The 12,030-nt window shown below is 40.3% G+C and overlaps 1 protein-coding gene across 3 annotated transcripts in view; it reads right to left on the bottom strand.

The window, feature by feature from the left end:
- Nucleotides 1–4,205, bottom strand: part of ARVCF (ARVCF delta catenin family member) — a 380,287-nt gene extending 376,082 nt beyond the window's left edge. For all 3 annotated transcript variants that reach the window (XM_082268310.1, XM_082268312.1, XM_082268311.1), the window contains exon 1: nt 4,106–4,205. The gene's annotated coding sequence lies outside the window, so the exon portion shown is untranslated. The remainder of the gene's footprint in view (nt 1–4,105) is intronic.
- Nucleotides 4,206–12,030: the final 7,825 nt, after the last annotated feature.

The raw sequence follows: 12,030 nt of genomic DNA, 5'->3' as shown, positions 1-12,030 counted from the left end.
ATACCCGCTCTTCTGGATTCACCTCCCCTGGCCACCTGAATGCCCCCGCCGCGATGACATCACTCCCGCATATGCGCACGGAAGTCACGAACCGCTGCATGGGCTCTGAAGGGACTGCTCGGGTATACCGTCCCTTCAGAGAGCATGCGCCGGTCACATCACCGGCTGCATGAAGTGTGAATATCTTCTAAACCATGCAGTTTTAGGAGATAATCAAAGTACCTGTAGGTACAAGTTCACAGAAAGGGTTTACTTCCACTTTAAAGTTCATGTGTGTGTAAAAGCAGATGTCCCATCACTTTTGACAATATAGTATATCCTGATTGCACAGTACATAAAAGCTATATAATCAAGGTTGGGGTTGACAGTTTTTTGCTTGTAAGCTGACCTCCACATGCAGGGCCGGCCCTACCATGGGTCCCACTGGGTCCATTTGGACCCAGGCAGAACTTTGAGTAGGGGCAGAAAATTGACGCCCATGATTTTTTTTCCAGCAATTTTGTGTGTTATCAGTTTGCGGTGTGTTGTGGGCAGCTTTTCCCCATTTCATACTGCCGCCCATAGTGCAAACTGATGAGTATCAGGAGGCGGAGCGTTTCCTCTGGGGAACATTACTCGCATGATTGTGGTGTGCGCAATGATGTCTGACATCAGCGCACTCCATCTCACGCAGGGCAGGCTGGATATTCTAGGCCGGTAGCCGCGGCAGACACAGGAGTGACAGGGTGACTGAGGACAGAGTGGGTGTTTGGTGGACCGGTCCGGTGGTGAGTTATGGAAGAAGATAACAGTATATTTAATATTTTCGAAATTTTATATTTAATAAAATGATTACTGTTTTATTTGTTTGTTTGTTTTTATCCCTATATCCCACAAAGCAGCCCCTTAACCCCCCACACACAAATTTTGCATATAGACAAGGTGCCGTTGCATGTAAATCTGACATCCTGATGAATGTAATTTTAGATTTAATTATCATAACATAAAATAATGGATGTAGGCGTGATTTTTTTTTTTGGGGGGGGGGGGGGTTGGGTAAGCATTTCATTCTTGGACCCAGGCAGCAAAATGTCTTAGGCCAGCCTTGCCCACATGTGTTGAAAAAAAATCTTATCTGATTTGAAGCCAATCACAGGTGATTGCTATTTGCTTGAGAAGAATACCTGCTCAAAAGTAATGTAAATTTGGGGGTCTGCTCTTATAATAGTTTCCCTGAGGAAGTCCTATTGTGGGCGTAACACATATACAAGTGATGCCTGCCGATGATGCTATCACGTTGTATACCTAGTAATGAGCTGGAGCATTGTTATATAATATGTAAGTTTTATCTTTTTTATGTGAGTGTTATTCCATCTTTTTATTGAAAAAAATATTATACAGTCAGCACTATTAGTCTTCCATTCTATTTTATGCCATTCTTGCTGCTGTGATGTATGTTGGAGGAGCAATGGCCGAAGGCAGATCAGAATGATGTATCCATATCTGGAAAAAACTCTTTTGACCTCTTAGGAAGTTTTGAGGTCCATTACAGAGGAGAGCAGACTTACGTATAACTGGCTGGAGTGTATATGACAGTCTGAGGAAGAGGGTGATCACAGAAGATTCCGATTCTGTTTGGACTATTAATTTATTTTCTTTTTCATTTTGTGGCACTGCATGGTGTGTCAGGACTTAAATTGTATTTTTTCTTTACTTTGTTAGGGTTTATATTGATATGTGCACTTTGTAGGATGCATGGTTTATTTTGTTATATGTGAAAAGTTTCATATCACAGATATAGGTTTGTGCAGAGTATATTTTGAGAAGTGCTACACTATTCTGTGTATTGTTATACCTATTCAAATGTAATGTAAATGTGGGGAGATGCGCTTATAACATTTCCCCATTAATGGAACTTATTTAATATTATGATTGTATCAAAGGATTATCAGACACGGAAATGTGTGTAGGAGCCCATGGCCTAAATACTGCTCAGAGTTCATTTTTACAAATAAATAATATTGCAAGCCCAAAAAAATGCTGGGAATGTTTCACTTGGAGGAACTCTAAACATACTTTTTTTGGTTTTAGGAAGCATAAGTTATGGTTTAATCCCCCTTAGTGACCATGGTCTGGTGCATGTCTGCCTACCATGAGACTGCCAGATAACTGAAATGTAAGGCCTATATATTACTAAACAGAAAATATTAGAAGGTCAGTGGTATCATAATACTGTGCTGTGACCCACTAGTGGAATTTCTATAGGAATTTCTGGAAAATGCAGTCTGGATAAGGGGATCAAGAATTACACATCACAGCGTAGCCTTGCCAGAGGTAGAGACAACTCTCCCTGTCTATCTCTCTTAGATTACAGGCAGCAGTAAATATCTGACAGGGTATTAGATCCTCTCTTACTCCATCTGCAACTGAAAACAAAAGGTTTGGTTTAAAGATACACTTTAAAGCAGAACTAAACCCATCAATTTAACAGTTTCAAAAAACAGTTACATTCCCATCACGTGCCAAGGATGTAACTATCACATTGGTTGTGCTCTCAACCAAACTGTCAAACCATCAAATGGCTGATGTCATAGCTGATCACATGTGCAGAATCATGGCAGTTTAAGATCAGAGGCCAAGATGGCAGCTTCCATGGCTGAAAACTATAAGAGCGTTTAGTTCCCCTTTAAAGCTCAGCTTATCAATTCCCTTAAGCTGGCCACATACCAGTAGATTTTTGAATGAACATTACTATGGTCGAAAACAAACATCAATTTGACCCCAATAATAATTCGAAAATCAAACGGTCTTGAAACAAAGGTTTTGAACAAATTTCATTCAGTGTATTGCCAGCGTTTGGGCTTCTAATATCACTAACTCATTAGCCAGTGAGAGTTATTTGTAATTAATTCATTAACCACTTGCCGACCAGTCACTGGGACTGTACTGCGGCAAGTGGCTCGATTCCGTCCAGCGTCGTAGACCTACGTCGCTAGACTCCTCCCCTTGTGTTTTTAGTCACAGCGGGAGTCGGGCCAGGGGAGGAGCAGTGGCGATCGCCGCCGCTCTTCCCCGATCGTCGGGGAATCGAGTCTGGAGATCCGCCCGCTTGTGTAAACAGAGCGGGCGGATCTCCTAAGTGACAAACAGTGACAGATTGCAGGGTTCAGCATAGCTGAACATGCGATCTGTCTCTGTGTCACTCAGTCACCTCCCCCCACACACGTCAGTAAGCACCAGGCATACATTAACCCCTCCCTCTCCAATAAAATTAACCCCTTCCCTGCCAGTGTCATTTTTACAGTAACAGTGCATATTTATAGCACTGATTACTGTAGAAATGTCACTGCTACCCCCAAAAGTGTCAAAAATGGCAGTCAAGGGTCCGATCTGTCCGCCACAATGTCGCAGTCCCGCAAAAAAATCGCAGATCGCCGCCATTACTCGTTAAAAAAAAAAACACCAAAAATGACAGAAATCTTTCCCTTAGTTAGTAAACGCAATAACCTTTGCGCAAACCAATCAAAATACGCTTATTGTGATTTTTTTTTACCAAACATAGGTAGCAGAAAACAAATTGGCCAAACATTTAAAAAAAATTAGATTTTTACATTTTTTTGGGGGGAATTTCATATAAAAAATGTGAAAAATATTGTTATTTTTTCAAAATTTACGCTCTTTTTTTGTTTATAGCGCAAAAAGTTAAAATCTCACAGGTGATCAAATAACACCAAAAGAAAGCTCTGTTTGTGGGAAAAAAAGGACGTAAATTTCGTTTGGGTATGGCGTCGCACGACCGCACAATTGTCAGTTAAAGTCGCACAGTGCCGAATCGCAAAAAGTGGCCTGAACGCAAGACAGCAAAATCCTCCGGTGGTAAAGTGGTTAATGGTCCACATCGTCAGGATGACTGCTTTAGTCAACAGTTTGCCGCCACAATGTACACAGAATATTTATGTAGTTACAGCAAAGAGTCAAATATGTCAATTTATACACATAGAACATTAGCTTTGCACATTGTGGCCTCTTAAAGACAAAGGAGATGCTTAGAACAGCTAGGGATAGAAAGGGTCACACAAGTCAAGCCATGCAAAGCATGCAGAGAAGAGAAAAAAGCAATACACACCTAGCGGAATATTAGGATGTTTTAGAGATTCTCAGACATCACCCACTAGGACTAGTAAGGTCTACAGAAAGAACAGCAGCAGCCTGAAGCAGAATCAGCTACAACAGAGAGAGGAAGGACAAGAAAGGTTAGTCAGAAAAATTACAGCCGGAGTTTGTGATGTCTTTATAATCACTGCTAACCCTGATTTGCTAGCTGCTTCTGCTGTCTAGCTTAAATGAGGGTTTAGGGGAAAAAACATCATATTCAAACAATATATATGTGTCATAAACAGGAAGGAACAGATTAATTGTCATTACTATAAACAAACTTTTTTTTTTAAAGAAAATGAAATAAATATATACTGTATGTTACATAGATAAAGCACAGTTAAACACATTAGATCACTTGTTTTGTAAACTTGCTTTACTATAGGTACTGGTGCATCATTCTAGTGTATCTGTTTATCTATCTAATGTTACAGACAAGAAGAATACAACATTCTGTGAATGATCACAGTATAATCATTTTAAAAAGAACTTGGTCACATATCAAGTTGGTAAAAGTGCACAAGCATTTAGAGACAATAAATGAAGAATGGAGTGTGTATCTTTTTCACATCAGTATTTAGGATTCTCCTTTATTAACCAGTTTAAGACCGGAAGGATTTGCCCTCTTCCTGACCAGGCCCTATTTTGAGATTCCGCACTGCGTTATTTTAATGGACAATTGCGCGATCGTGCGACGCTGTACCCAAATAAAATTGATGTCTTTTTTTTCCACAAATAGAGCTTTCTTTTGGTGGCATTTGATCACCTGTGCGATTTTTATTTTTTGCGCTCTAAACAAAAAAAGAGCAACAATTTTGAAAAAAAGAAAACAATATTTTTCACAATCTGCTATATGACATTCTCAAAAAATATATAAAAATCAAAATTTTTTAACATTTTAGGCCAATTTGTTTTCTGCTACATATTTTTGGTAAAAAAAAAATCGCAATAAGCGAATTTTGATTGGTTTGCGCAAAAGTTATCGTGTCTACTAACTATGGGAAAGATTTATGTCATTTTTATTGTTTTTTCTTTTTATACTAGTAATGGCGGCAATCTGCGATTTTTCGCGGGACTGCGACATTGCGGCGGACAGATTGGGCCCCTAACTGACATTTTTTACACTTTTGGGGGTACCAGTGACATTACTACAGTAATCAGTGCTAAAAATTTGCACTGTTACTGTAATAATGACATTGGCAGTGAAGGGGTTAACATTATGGGTGATCAAGGGGTTAAACGTGAGCCTAAGGGAGTGATTCTAACTGTGGGGGGGGCGTGGCTTCTGAAATGACCATAGAGATATGTGATCCTATATAGAAGGATCACATGGGCTCTATGATCATTTCAGGGAGAAGAACGGTCAGCTGTGTTTACAACAGCTGACTGTTCTTCTCTCTCAGCAGGGAACGATCGCGGGTGTCAGGTGGCAATCTGAGCTGCCTGCCCGCTGCATCTACTTCCTTGCTGACGGTCAGGAGCGCACTGCCGATGGCGCGCACTCGCCCCCTAACCTCCCGAGAGTGAGCGCCGTACATTTACAACGATTTGTTTTGGAGCGGCTGCCTGCCACAGTACATCTGCGGTGGGCATTTGTAAACTGGTTAAAAATACTCCTATCACACTTACCTGTACTATTATCTCCATAGAGACTAGTAAAACATAATACCAAATTATAACGCACTGACCTAGCTTCGCTCAAAGGTTAAAATGTGTAATCTCTATTCATAACTTTGTTGTGCACTTGTATTACTTTGGGGTAACAGCACATTTATATCTAGGAGATGCGCTGTACTGAAGGCCGTTCTGTTGGTTTACCCTGTATATTTGCATTTAAAATAATTATTGAAATAACAAACATGTTATACTTACCTGCTCTGTGCAATAGTTTTGCACACAGCAGCCCCAATCCTCCTCTTCTGGGGTCCCCCGTTGGTGCTCTTGGGTCCTCCTTCCTAATGAATGCCCCCATAGAAAGATGCTTGCTCTGGGGCTACTCGTGCGTGCTCGATTCTGAGCCAGCTGTGTGTCTATTGCCCCACCTCCGCTCTGCTCACTGCCTGTGATTGAAAGCAACATAAGCCAATGGCTCCTGCTGCTGTCTCCCTGTAAAATGAGGTGAAAGAGAGCCTCTGCTCTCATGCACATTGCTGTATCGAGATGGGGCTCAGGAGAGTTTTTAAGGGGGCACTGCATACAGAAGGTTTTTTTTTAACAGAGAATGCATCAAAGTAAAACAAACTTGTACCAGTGAACCACTTACAGGTGTCATTTACAATTAATGGTTTGGTACCACAACCCAGATATACAGTAGGTACTAGTGCACTGCAGTAACATTTTTGTATGCAAATAAAAAAGTCATGTGTTTATTAATTTAAAAATACAATAAACATCATCCTCTAAATATAGTTTCTATGAGGAAATTTGTGAAAAACACATTGTGACAAAAATTAAAATAAGAATCTTGAGTCCTGAATTGTGTATGATGAAAAGTGTACAAATGTATAACAAATGACTGTGATGGGGGTTCACTGTTGCTCCTGAGTGGGATAGGGACTAAGGACAGGCAGGACTGAACCCTTTAGAGGACCAGGGGATGCCCCAGTGAGCCCCTGCTACTTTAGCAAATAAGAAATGGCAGGAAAGCCATGCATTATAGCACACTACCAGCAATTATGTTGCCTTGCTCAGTCATGCATGAGATCCCCCCTATGTGAGTGATCTCATGCCAGCAGAAAAATTATAGTTTTTGCTGCAGCATGGGAGAGGCAGCTTCACTGGGGTGGGCACTCAGGTAAGTAAAAACTGAACACCAATGGTAAAACGGTTTAATATGTTAGATTATAAGGACCATGCATTAAAAAATAAATAATGATTATGTTTGCTTTACTTGCCTTGATTTTTTAATAAAGAATTATTTTTATCCTGAATAAATGGATAATTAGAACTGCAAATTAGATTATGAATTTGAACGACTCTAACCCTTTACTGTTGGCGGTTATAGATGGGTGTTATCATTGCTGGTCCTAGCACATGCTGAGGATTATGACTGCTGGCCCTACTACTTGCTGGGGGTTATGACAGCTGGCCTTGACACTTCGTGGGGTATATTGCTGGGGATTATAATTGCAAAGACTGACAGCACTGCAGGCTTTTATTATTAATGCTGCTGACACCAACAATAGGGCTTATTTTACTCCCCCCCCCCCACCCCCAGGCTAAATTTTGTCTAAATCATGTCAAAGCAAAACGGGCAGGTAACACACTACAATACACACACAGTAAATCAGCACCCACTTTACTGATAATGACCACATTTTTGGCCACAAGCACATTTTTCTTTTGAATTCCGTCTAGGCAAGTGGCCCATGTAGCACAATACCTATTTACTTCTCCATTCCTTCAAGGTGCTGATTCTTTTCAACTATTTGACAACTCTGAGAAATTAAAACCCCAAAGTATTGGAATTAATATAGCGCTTGCTAGTATTCAGGGGTGAACTAAGTCACTTATGAACTGTTTATTTGGACATTTTTTGGCACCAATTTTGACACTTTATCTGCACCTTATGCTAATTAAGTATTTTTAAGGTTGATATTACTGCGATTTGTCTATACATATTTATTGTGTTTAACACTGGTATATGATCACGGAGTTTTATGATCTGTATTAAGATTTATTTATTTATTCACATTCAATTTTTATCACCACTATATTGCCATTTTTTTATTCAGGCTATGAACAAGTAATTGTTCACCCCTGAATACTAGCAAGCGCTATATTAATTCCAATACTTTGGGGTTTTAATTTCTCACTCACTTTTTATCATATAGCAGCTGCTACTATCACCTTTCACTTAATATCTCTATCACTATTTGACAACTCTGGTTAATTTTTATATCCACTGATGCTGAACAAAGAAACATTTTCTTTTTCACTTGCTGGCCACTTTTGCATATTTCTGACTTTTGCACCATTTACATTTTGTTGCATGGTATTTTCTGACCAAACTGCTGCTTGTCCCCTTGCCTATTTCACCAGCCCTCTCATTGTAAACCATAACCAGATTATTTTGCATGGCTTTGTGGTAGGGCCCTCTTATTGCTTCCTCTGGTGGGCCCCAGCTCTACAGACCAACTCTGAGCAGTGAGGTATCATGGGATAGGTAATCATCAGTCAGAAGGGGTTGTAAGTGCTCAACAATCCAGGTGGGGTTTTAGGAGTTGTGCCGTTCATAGGTACTCATCAGAAGTTAGGGAAAAATAAGGAACTGCTTAATAGCAGGTGGGAAAATGCAGGTCCTCATCAGTCTGAGGAGGTGATGAGGATGCTCATCCTTAGGGGCAGAACCATAGGTGCTGGACAGGTTACATTAAACTTCAGGCCGTATTGTAAGACTGAGAACATAGCGAATTTTGCATAAAATTCCAATTACACCAACACAAACAGTAAAGGCATGACAAAGTATAAATGGCACTCCTGTAGGTGTGAATGGAAAGTGAACAGCCCTGTGTGATCAAATATTTACAAAGACTGAAATAAGTCAGCTGTTGTAACTCCAAGAAACAACATTAGTAGAAATGTACTATTTCATATAGTAGGGTAAGTCTCTTAGTTAAGATGAAACAATAAAATATACTGTGCGTATGTATATCTATATATATATATATATATATATATATATATATATAAAATTACAAAGGGGGTTAACCCAAATAAGAAGGGCATACAGGGCTCAAAAGGCTATGAGCCCCTAAAGCCAAAAGAAAAAAATAGGGACAGGAAAAGACCCCAAAACGGGGGGAAAAAGAGGGAAGGGAAAAAAAAAGGGAGAGATGGAAACACAAAACATACAAGGATAAACCAGTAAAAAAAAGAGAAAAAGAAAGAGAATAAGACGAAAAAAAAACGGACAAGCCGCACAAGAAAAAAGTAAAATAGAAACAAGAAAAGAAAGTAAAGAGAGATAATGGAGAGGGCTGGGGGGAATTCAAATGGTACAGTAATAGATGTGTGTACTCAACGATGATACAAATAAATAAAAAATTCCAAATTCATTGCTACACATAAATAAAATCACACAATAAATTGCACAAACAACATATATTGCACATAATAATGTAGTATCATAGCAGGTGAGATCATGAATACTATATATTGGTACATATGGGCTCCCCGCAGCATGTCTGCCCTGGGAAGCCACCGCCATTTATGCTTCCTCTCCAACCCGGCGTGTGACGCACCCCCGAATCCGACTAGCGGCGCACGCTAGCTGAATGCGCAGTTTGAGACCAGACCCAGGGTGGACGTCACTTCTGGATTCGGGGTGCGTCACAAGCCGGGTTGGAGAGAAAGCATAAATGGCGGTGGCTTCCCAGGGCAGACATGCTGCAGGGAGCCCATATGTACCAACAACTTTCGGGTATGTATGTATGCCTTAACCTGAGTCAGGACTCTTTATATAATTACTGAGTGGTATGCACACTGAACGATCGTTCTATCATCATTATCCCTATAGATTGGCTGACTGGCTCTACCTATGCTTTGTTGGCAAGAGGCAACTCTCATTGTTCTTGCGATTTTGCGGATTTAAGTAGTAAAGTAGAAGAATCTATCCATGAAGGGCTCCCACTAAGGACGGTATGTGATTCCAAATTTTATTGATAGATTGGGGAAATGTGTATACCCTGTATTGGGTGATATCCCTTTCTCCCTCCAGTTGTGAATTCTCACACGGAAAGGGATTTATATTTAAATGGTTGTAATCGTTTATGAGACGGTTTTATATTGATATGTTCTTGCATCTTTATAGATATTGGTCCGGAGCAAAAGGATAGTGCACAAGTTTTGTGTACGATACATGGACAATACACACTTACCCCGTTCTAGCTGTATGCACGTGACAATTTCTTGTAGTGGTAGGTATAAGGGCTAGGCCCTATCAATATCTTTGTATGGGTTTGGTATTTGTTCTTTTTCTATATTTTCCTCCCTACGTATCTTGGTGAAGGATTCTATCACTACACACATGTTGTTTTCATCAGTGCTTTTTATACATGAACGTTTTCTAACTTCTTTGCTCCCACACCCGTGGGGGAGGCGTTTAGCTTGGGCACCGGGTCCCTCTTGTATTTTCATCTGAGCCTTTCGGTGTTGGCTGGTCTAGGTGTAAGTATGGAAATGCTATACTCGCCTCATGCAAACACTATGTTTTTTGTACCGATATTCCGTTTATACCCCTTGTAGGGAATTTAGGGTCAAACTGTTGCAGTATATGTGCCCCTGAAGAAGCGGTTTTCTAACTGCGAAACATGTTGGGCGGAAATCTGGATACAGCCCGTTGGCATCCCAGATATATACAGTATTGATGACCTCACCCACAATGATACTACATTATTATGTGCAATATATGTTGTTTGTGCAATTCATTGTGTGATTTATTTACGTGTATCAATAAATTTCGAATTTTTTATTTATTTGTATTATCATTAAGTACACAAATCTATTATGGTACCATTAAAATCCCCCCCCCAGCCCTCTCCATTATCTCTCTTTACTTTCTTTTCTTGTTTCTTTTTTCCTTTTTGCTTGTGCGGCTAGTCCGTTTTTTTTCTGTCTTATTCTCTTTCTTTTTCTTTACTGGTTTATCTTTGTATGTTTTGTGTTTCTGTCTCTCCCTTTTTTCCCCCTCCTCCCTTACCTCTTTTTTCCCCCCTTTTGTGGTCTTTTCCTGTCCCTGTTTTTTTTTTTTTGGCTTTAGGGGCTCCTAGACTTTTGAGCCCTGTATGCCCTTCTTATTTGGGTTAACCCCCTTTGTAATTTGATGACAATATGAGATGTCGGTACCTTGATACAATTTGTACTACAAACACAATTAACTCTCAATCTGAGATATATATATATATATATATATATATATATATAGTGTCTCTCAAAAGTGAGTACACTCCTCAGATTTTTGTAAATATTTTATTATATTGTGACAACACTGAAGAAATTACACTTTGCTACAATGTAAAGTAGTGAGTGTACAGCTTGTATAACAGTGTAAATTTGCTGTCCCCTCAAAATAACTCAACACACAGCCACTAATGTCTAAACCTCTGGCAACAAAAGTGAGTACATCCCTAAGGTCTAATGTCCAAATTGGGCCCAAAGTGTCAATATTTTGTGTGGTCACCATTATTTTCTAGCACTACCTTAACTCTCTTGGGCATGGAGTTCACCAGAGCTTCACAGGTTGCCACTGGAGTCCTCTTTCACTCCTCCGTGATGACATGACAGAGCTGGTGAATGTTAGAGACCTTGCACTCCTCTACTTTCCGTTTTAGGATGGCCCACAGATGCTCAATAGGGTTTAGGTCTGGAGACATGCTTGGCCAGTCCATCACCTTTACCCCCAGATTCCTTAGCAAGGCAGAGGTCCTTTTGGAGGTGTGTTTGGGGTCGTTATCATGTTGGAATACTGCCCAAAGGGAGGGGATCATGCTCTGCTTCAGTATGTCACAGTACATGTTAGCATTCATGGTTCCCTCAATGAACTGTAGCTCCCCAATGACGGCAGCACTCATGCAGCCCATGACCATGGCACTCCCACCACCATGCTTGACTGCAGGCAAGACTCACTTGTCTTTGTACTCCTCACTTGGTTGTCGCCAAACACGCTTTACACCATCTGAACCAAATAAGTTTATCATGGCCTCATCAGACCACAAGACATGGTTCCAGTAATCCATGTCCTTAATCTGATCGTCTTCAGCAAACTGTTTGCGGGCTTTCTTATGCATCATCTTTAGAAGAGGCTTCCTTCTAGGATGACAGTCATGCAGACCAATTTGATGCAGTGTGCAGCATATGGTCTGAACACTGACAGGCTGACCCCCACCCCTTTAACCT

The sequence above is a fragment of the Pelophylax lessonae genome (assembly GCF_965119305.1).
Source record: "Pelophylax lessonae genome assembly, chromosome: 1".
In the NCBI taxonomy this organism is placed as follows: domain Eukaryota; kingdom Metazoa; phylum Chordata; class Amphibia; order Anura; family Ranidae; genus Pelophylax; species Pelophylax lessonae.
The sequence above is the reverse complement of the archived record's forward strand: the minus strand, read 5'-3'. Positions and strand labels throughout refer to the sequence as shown.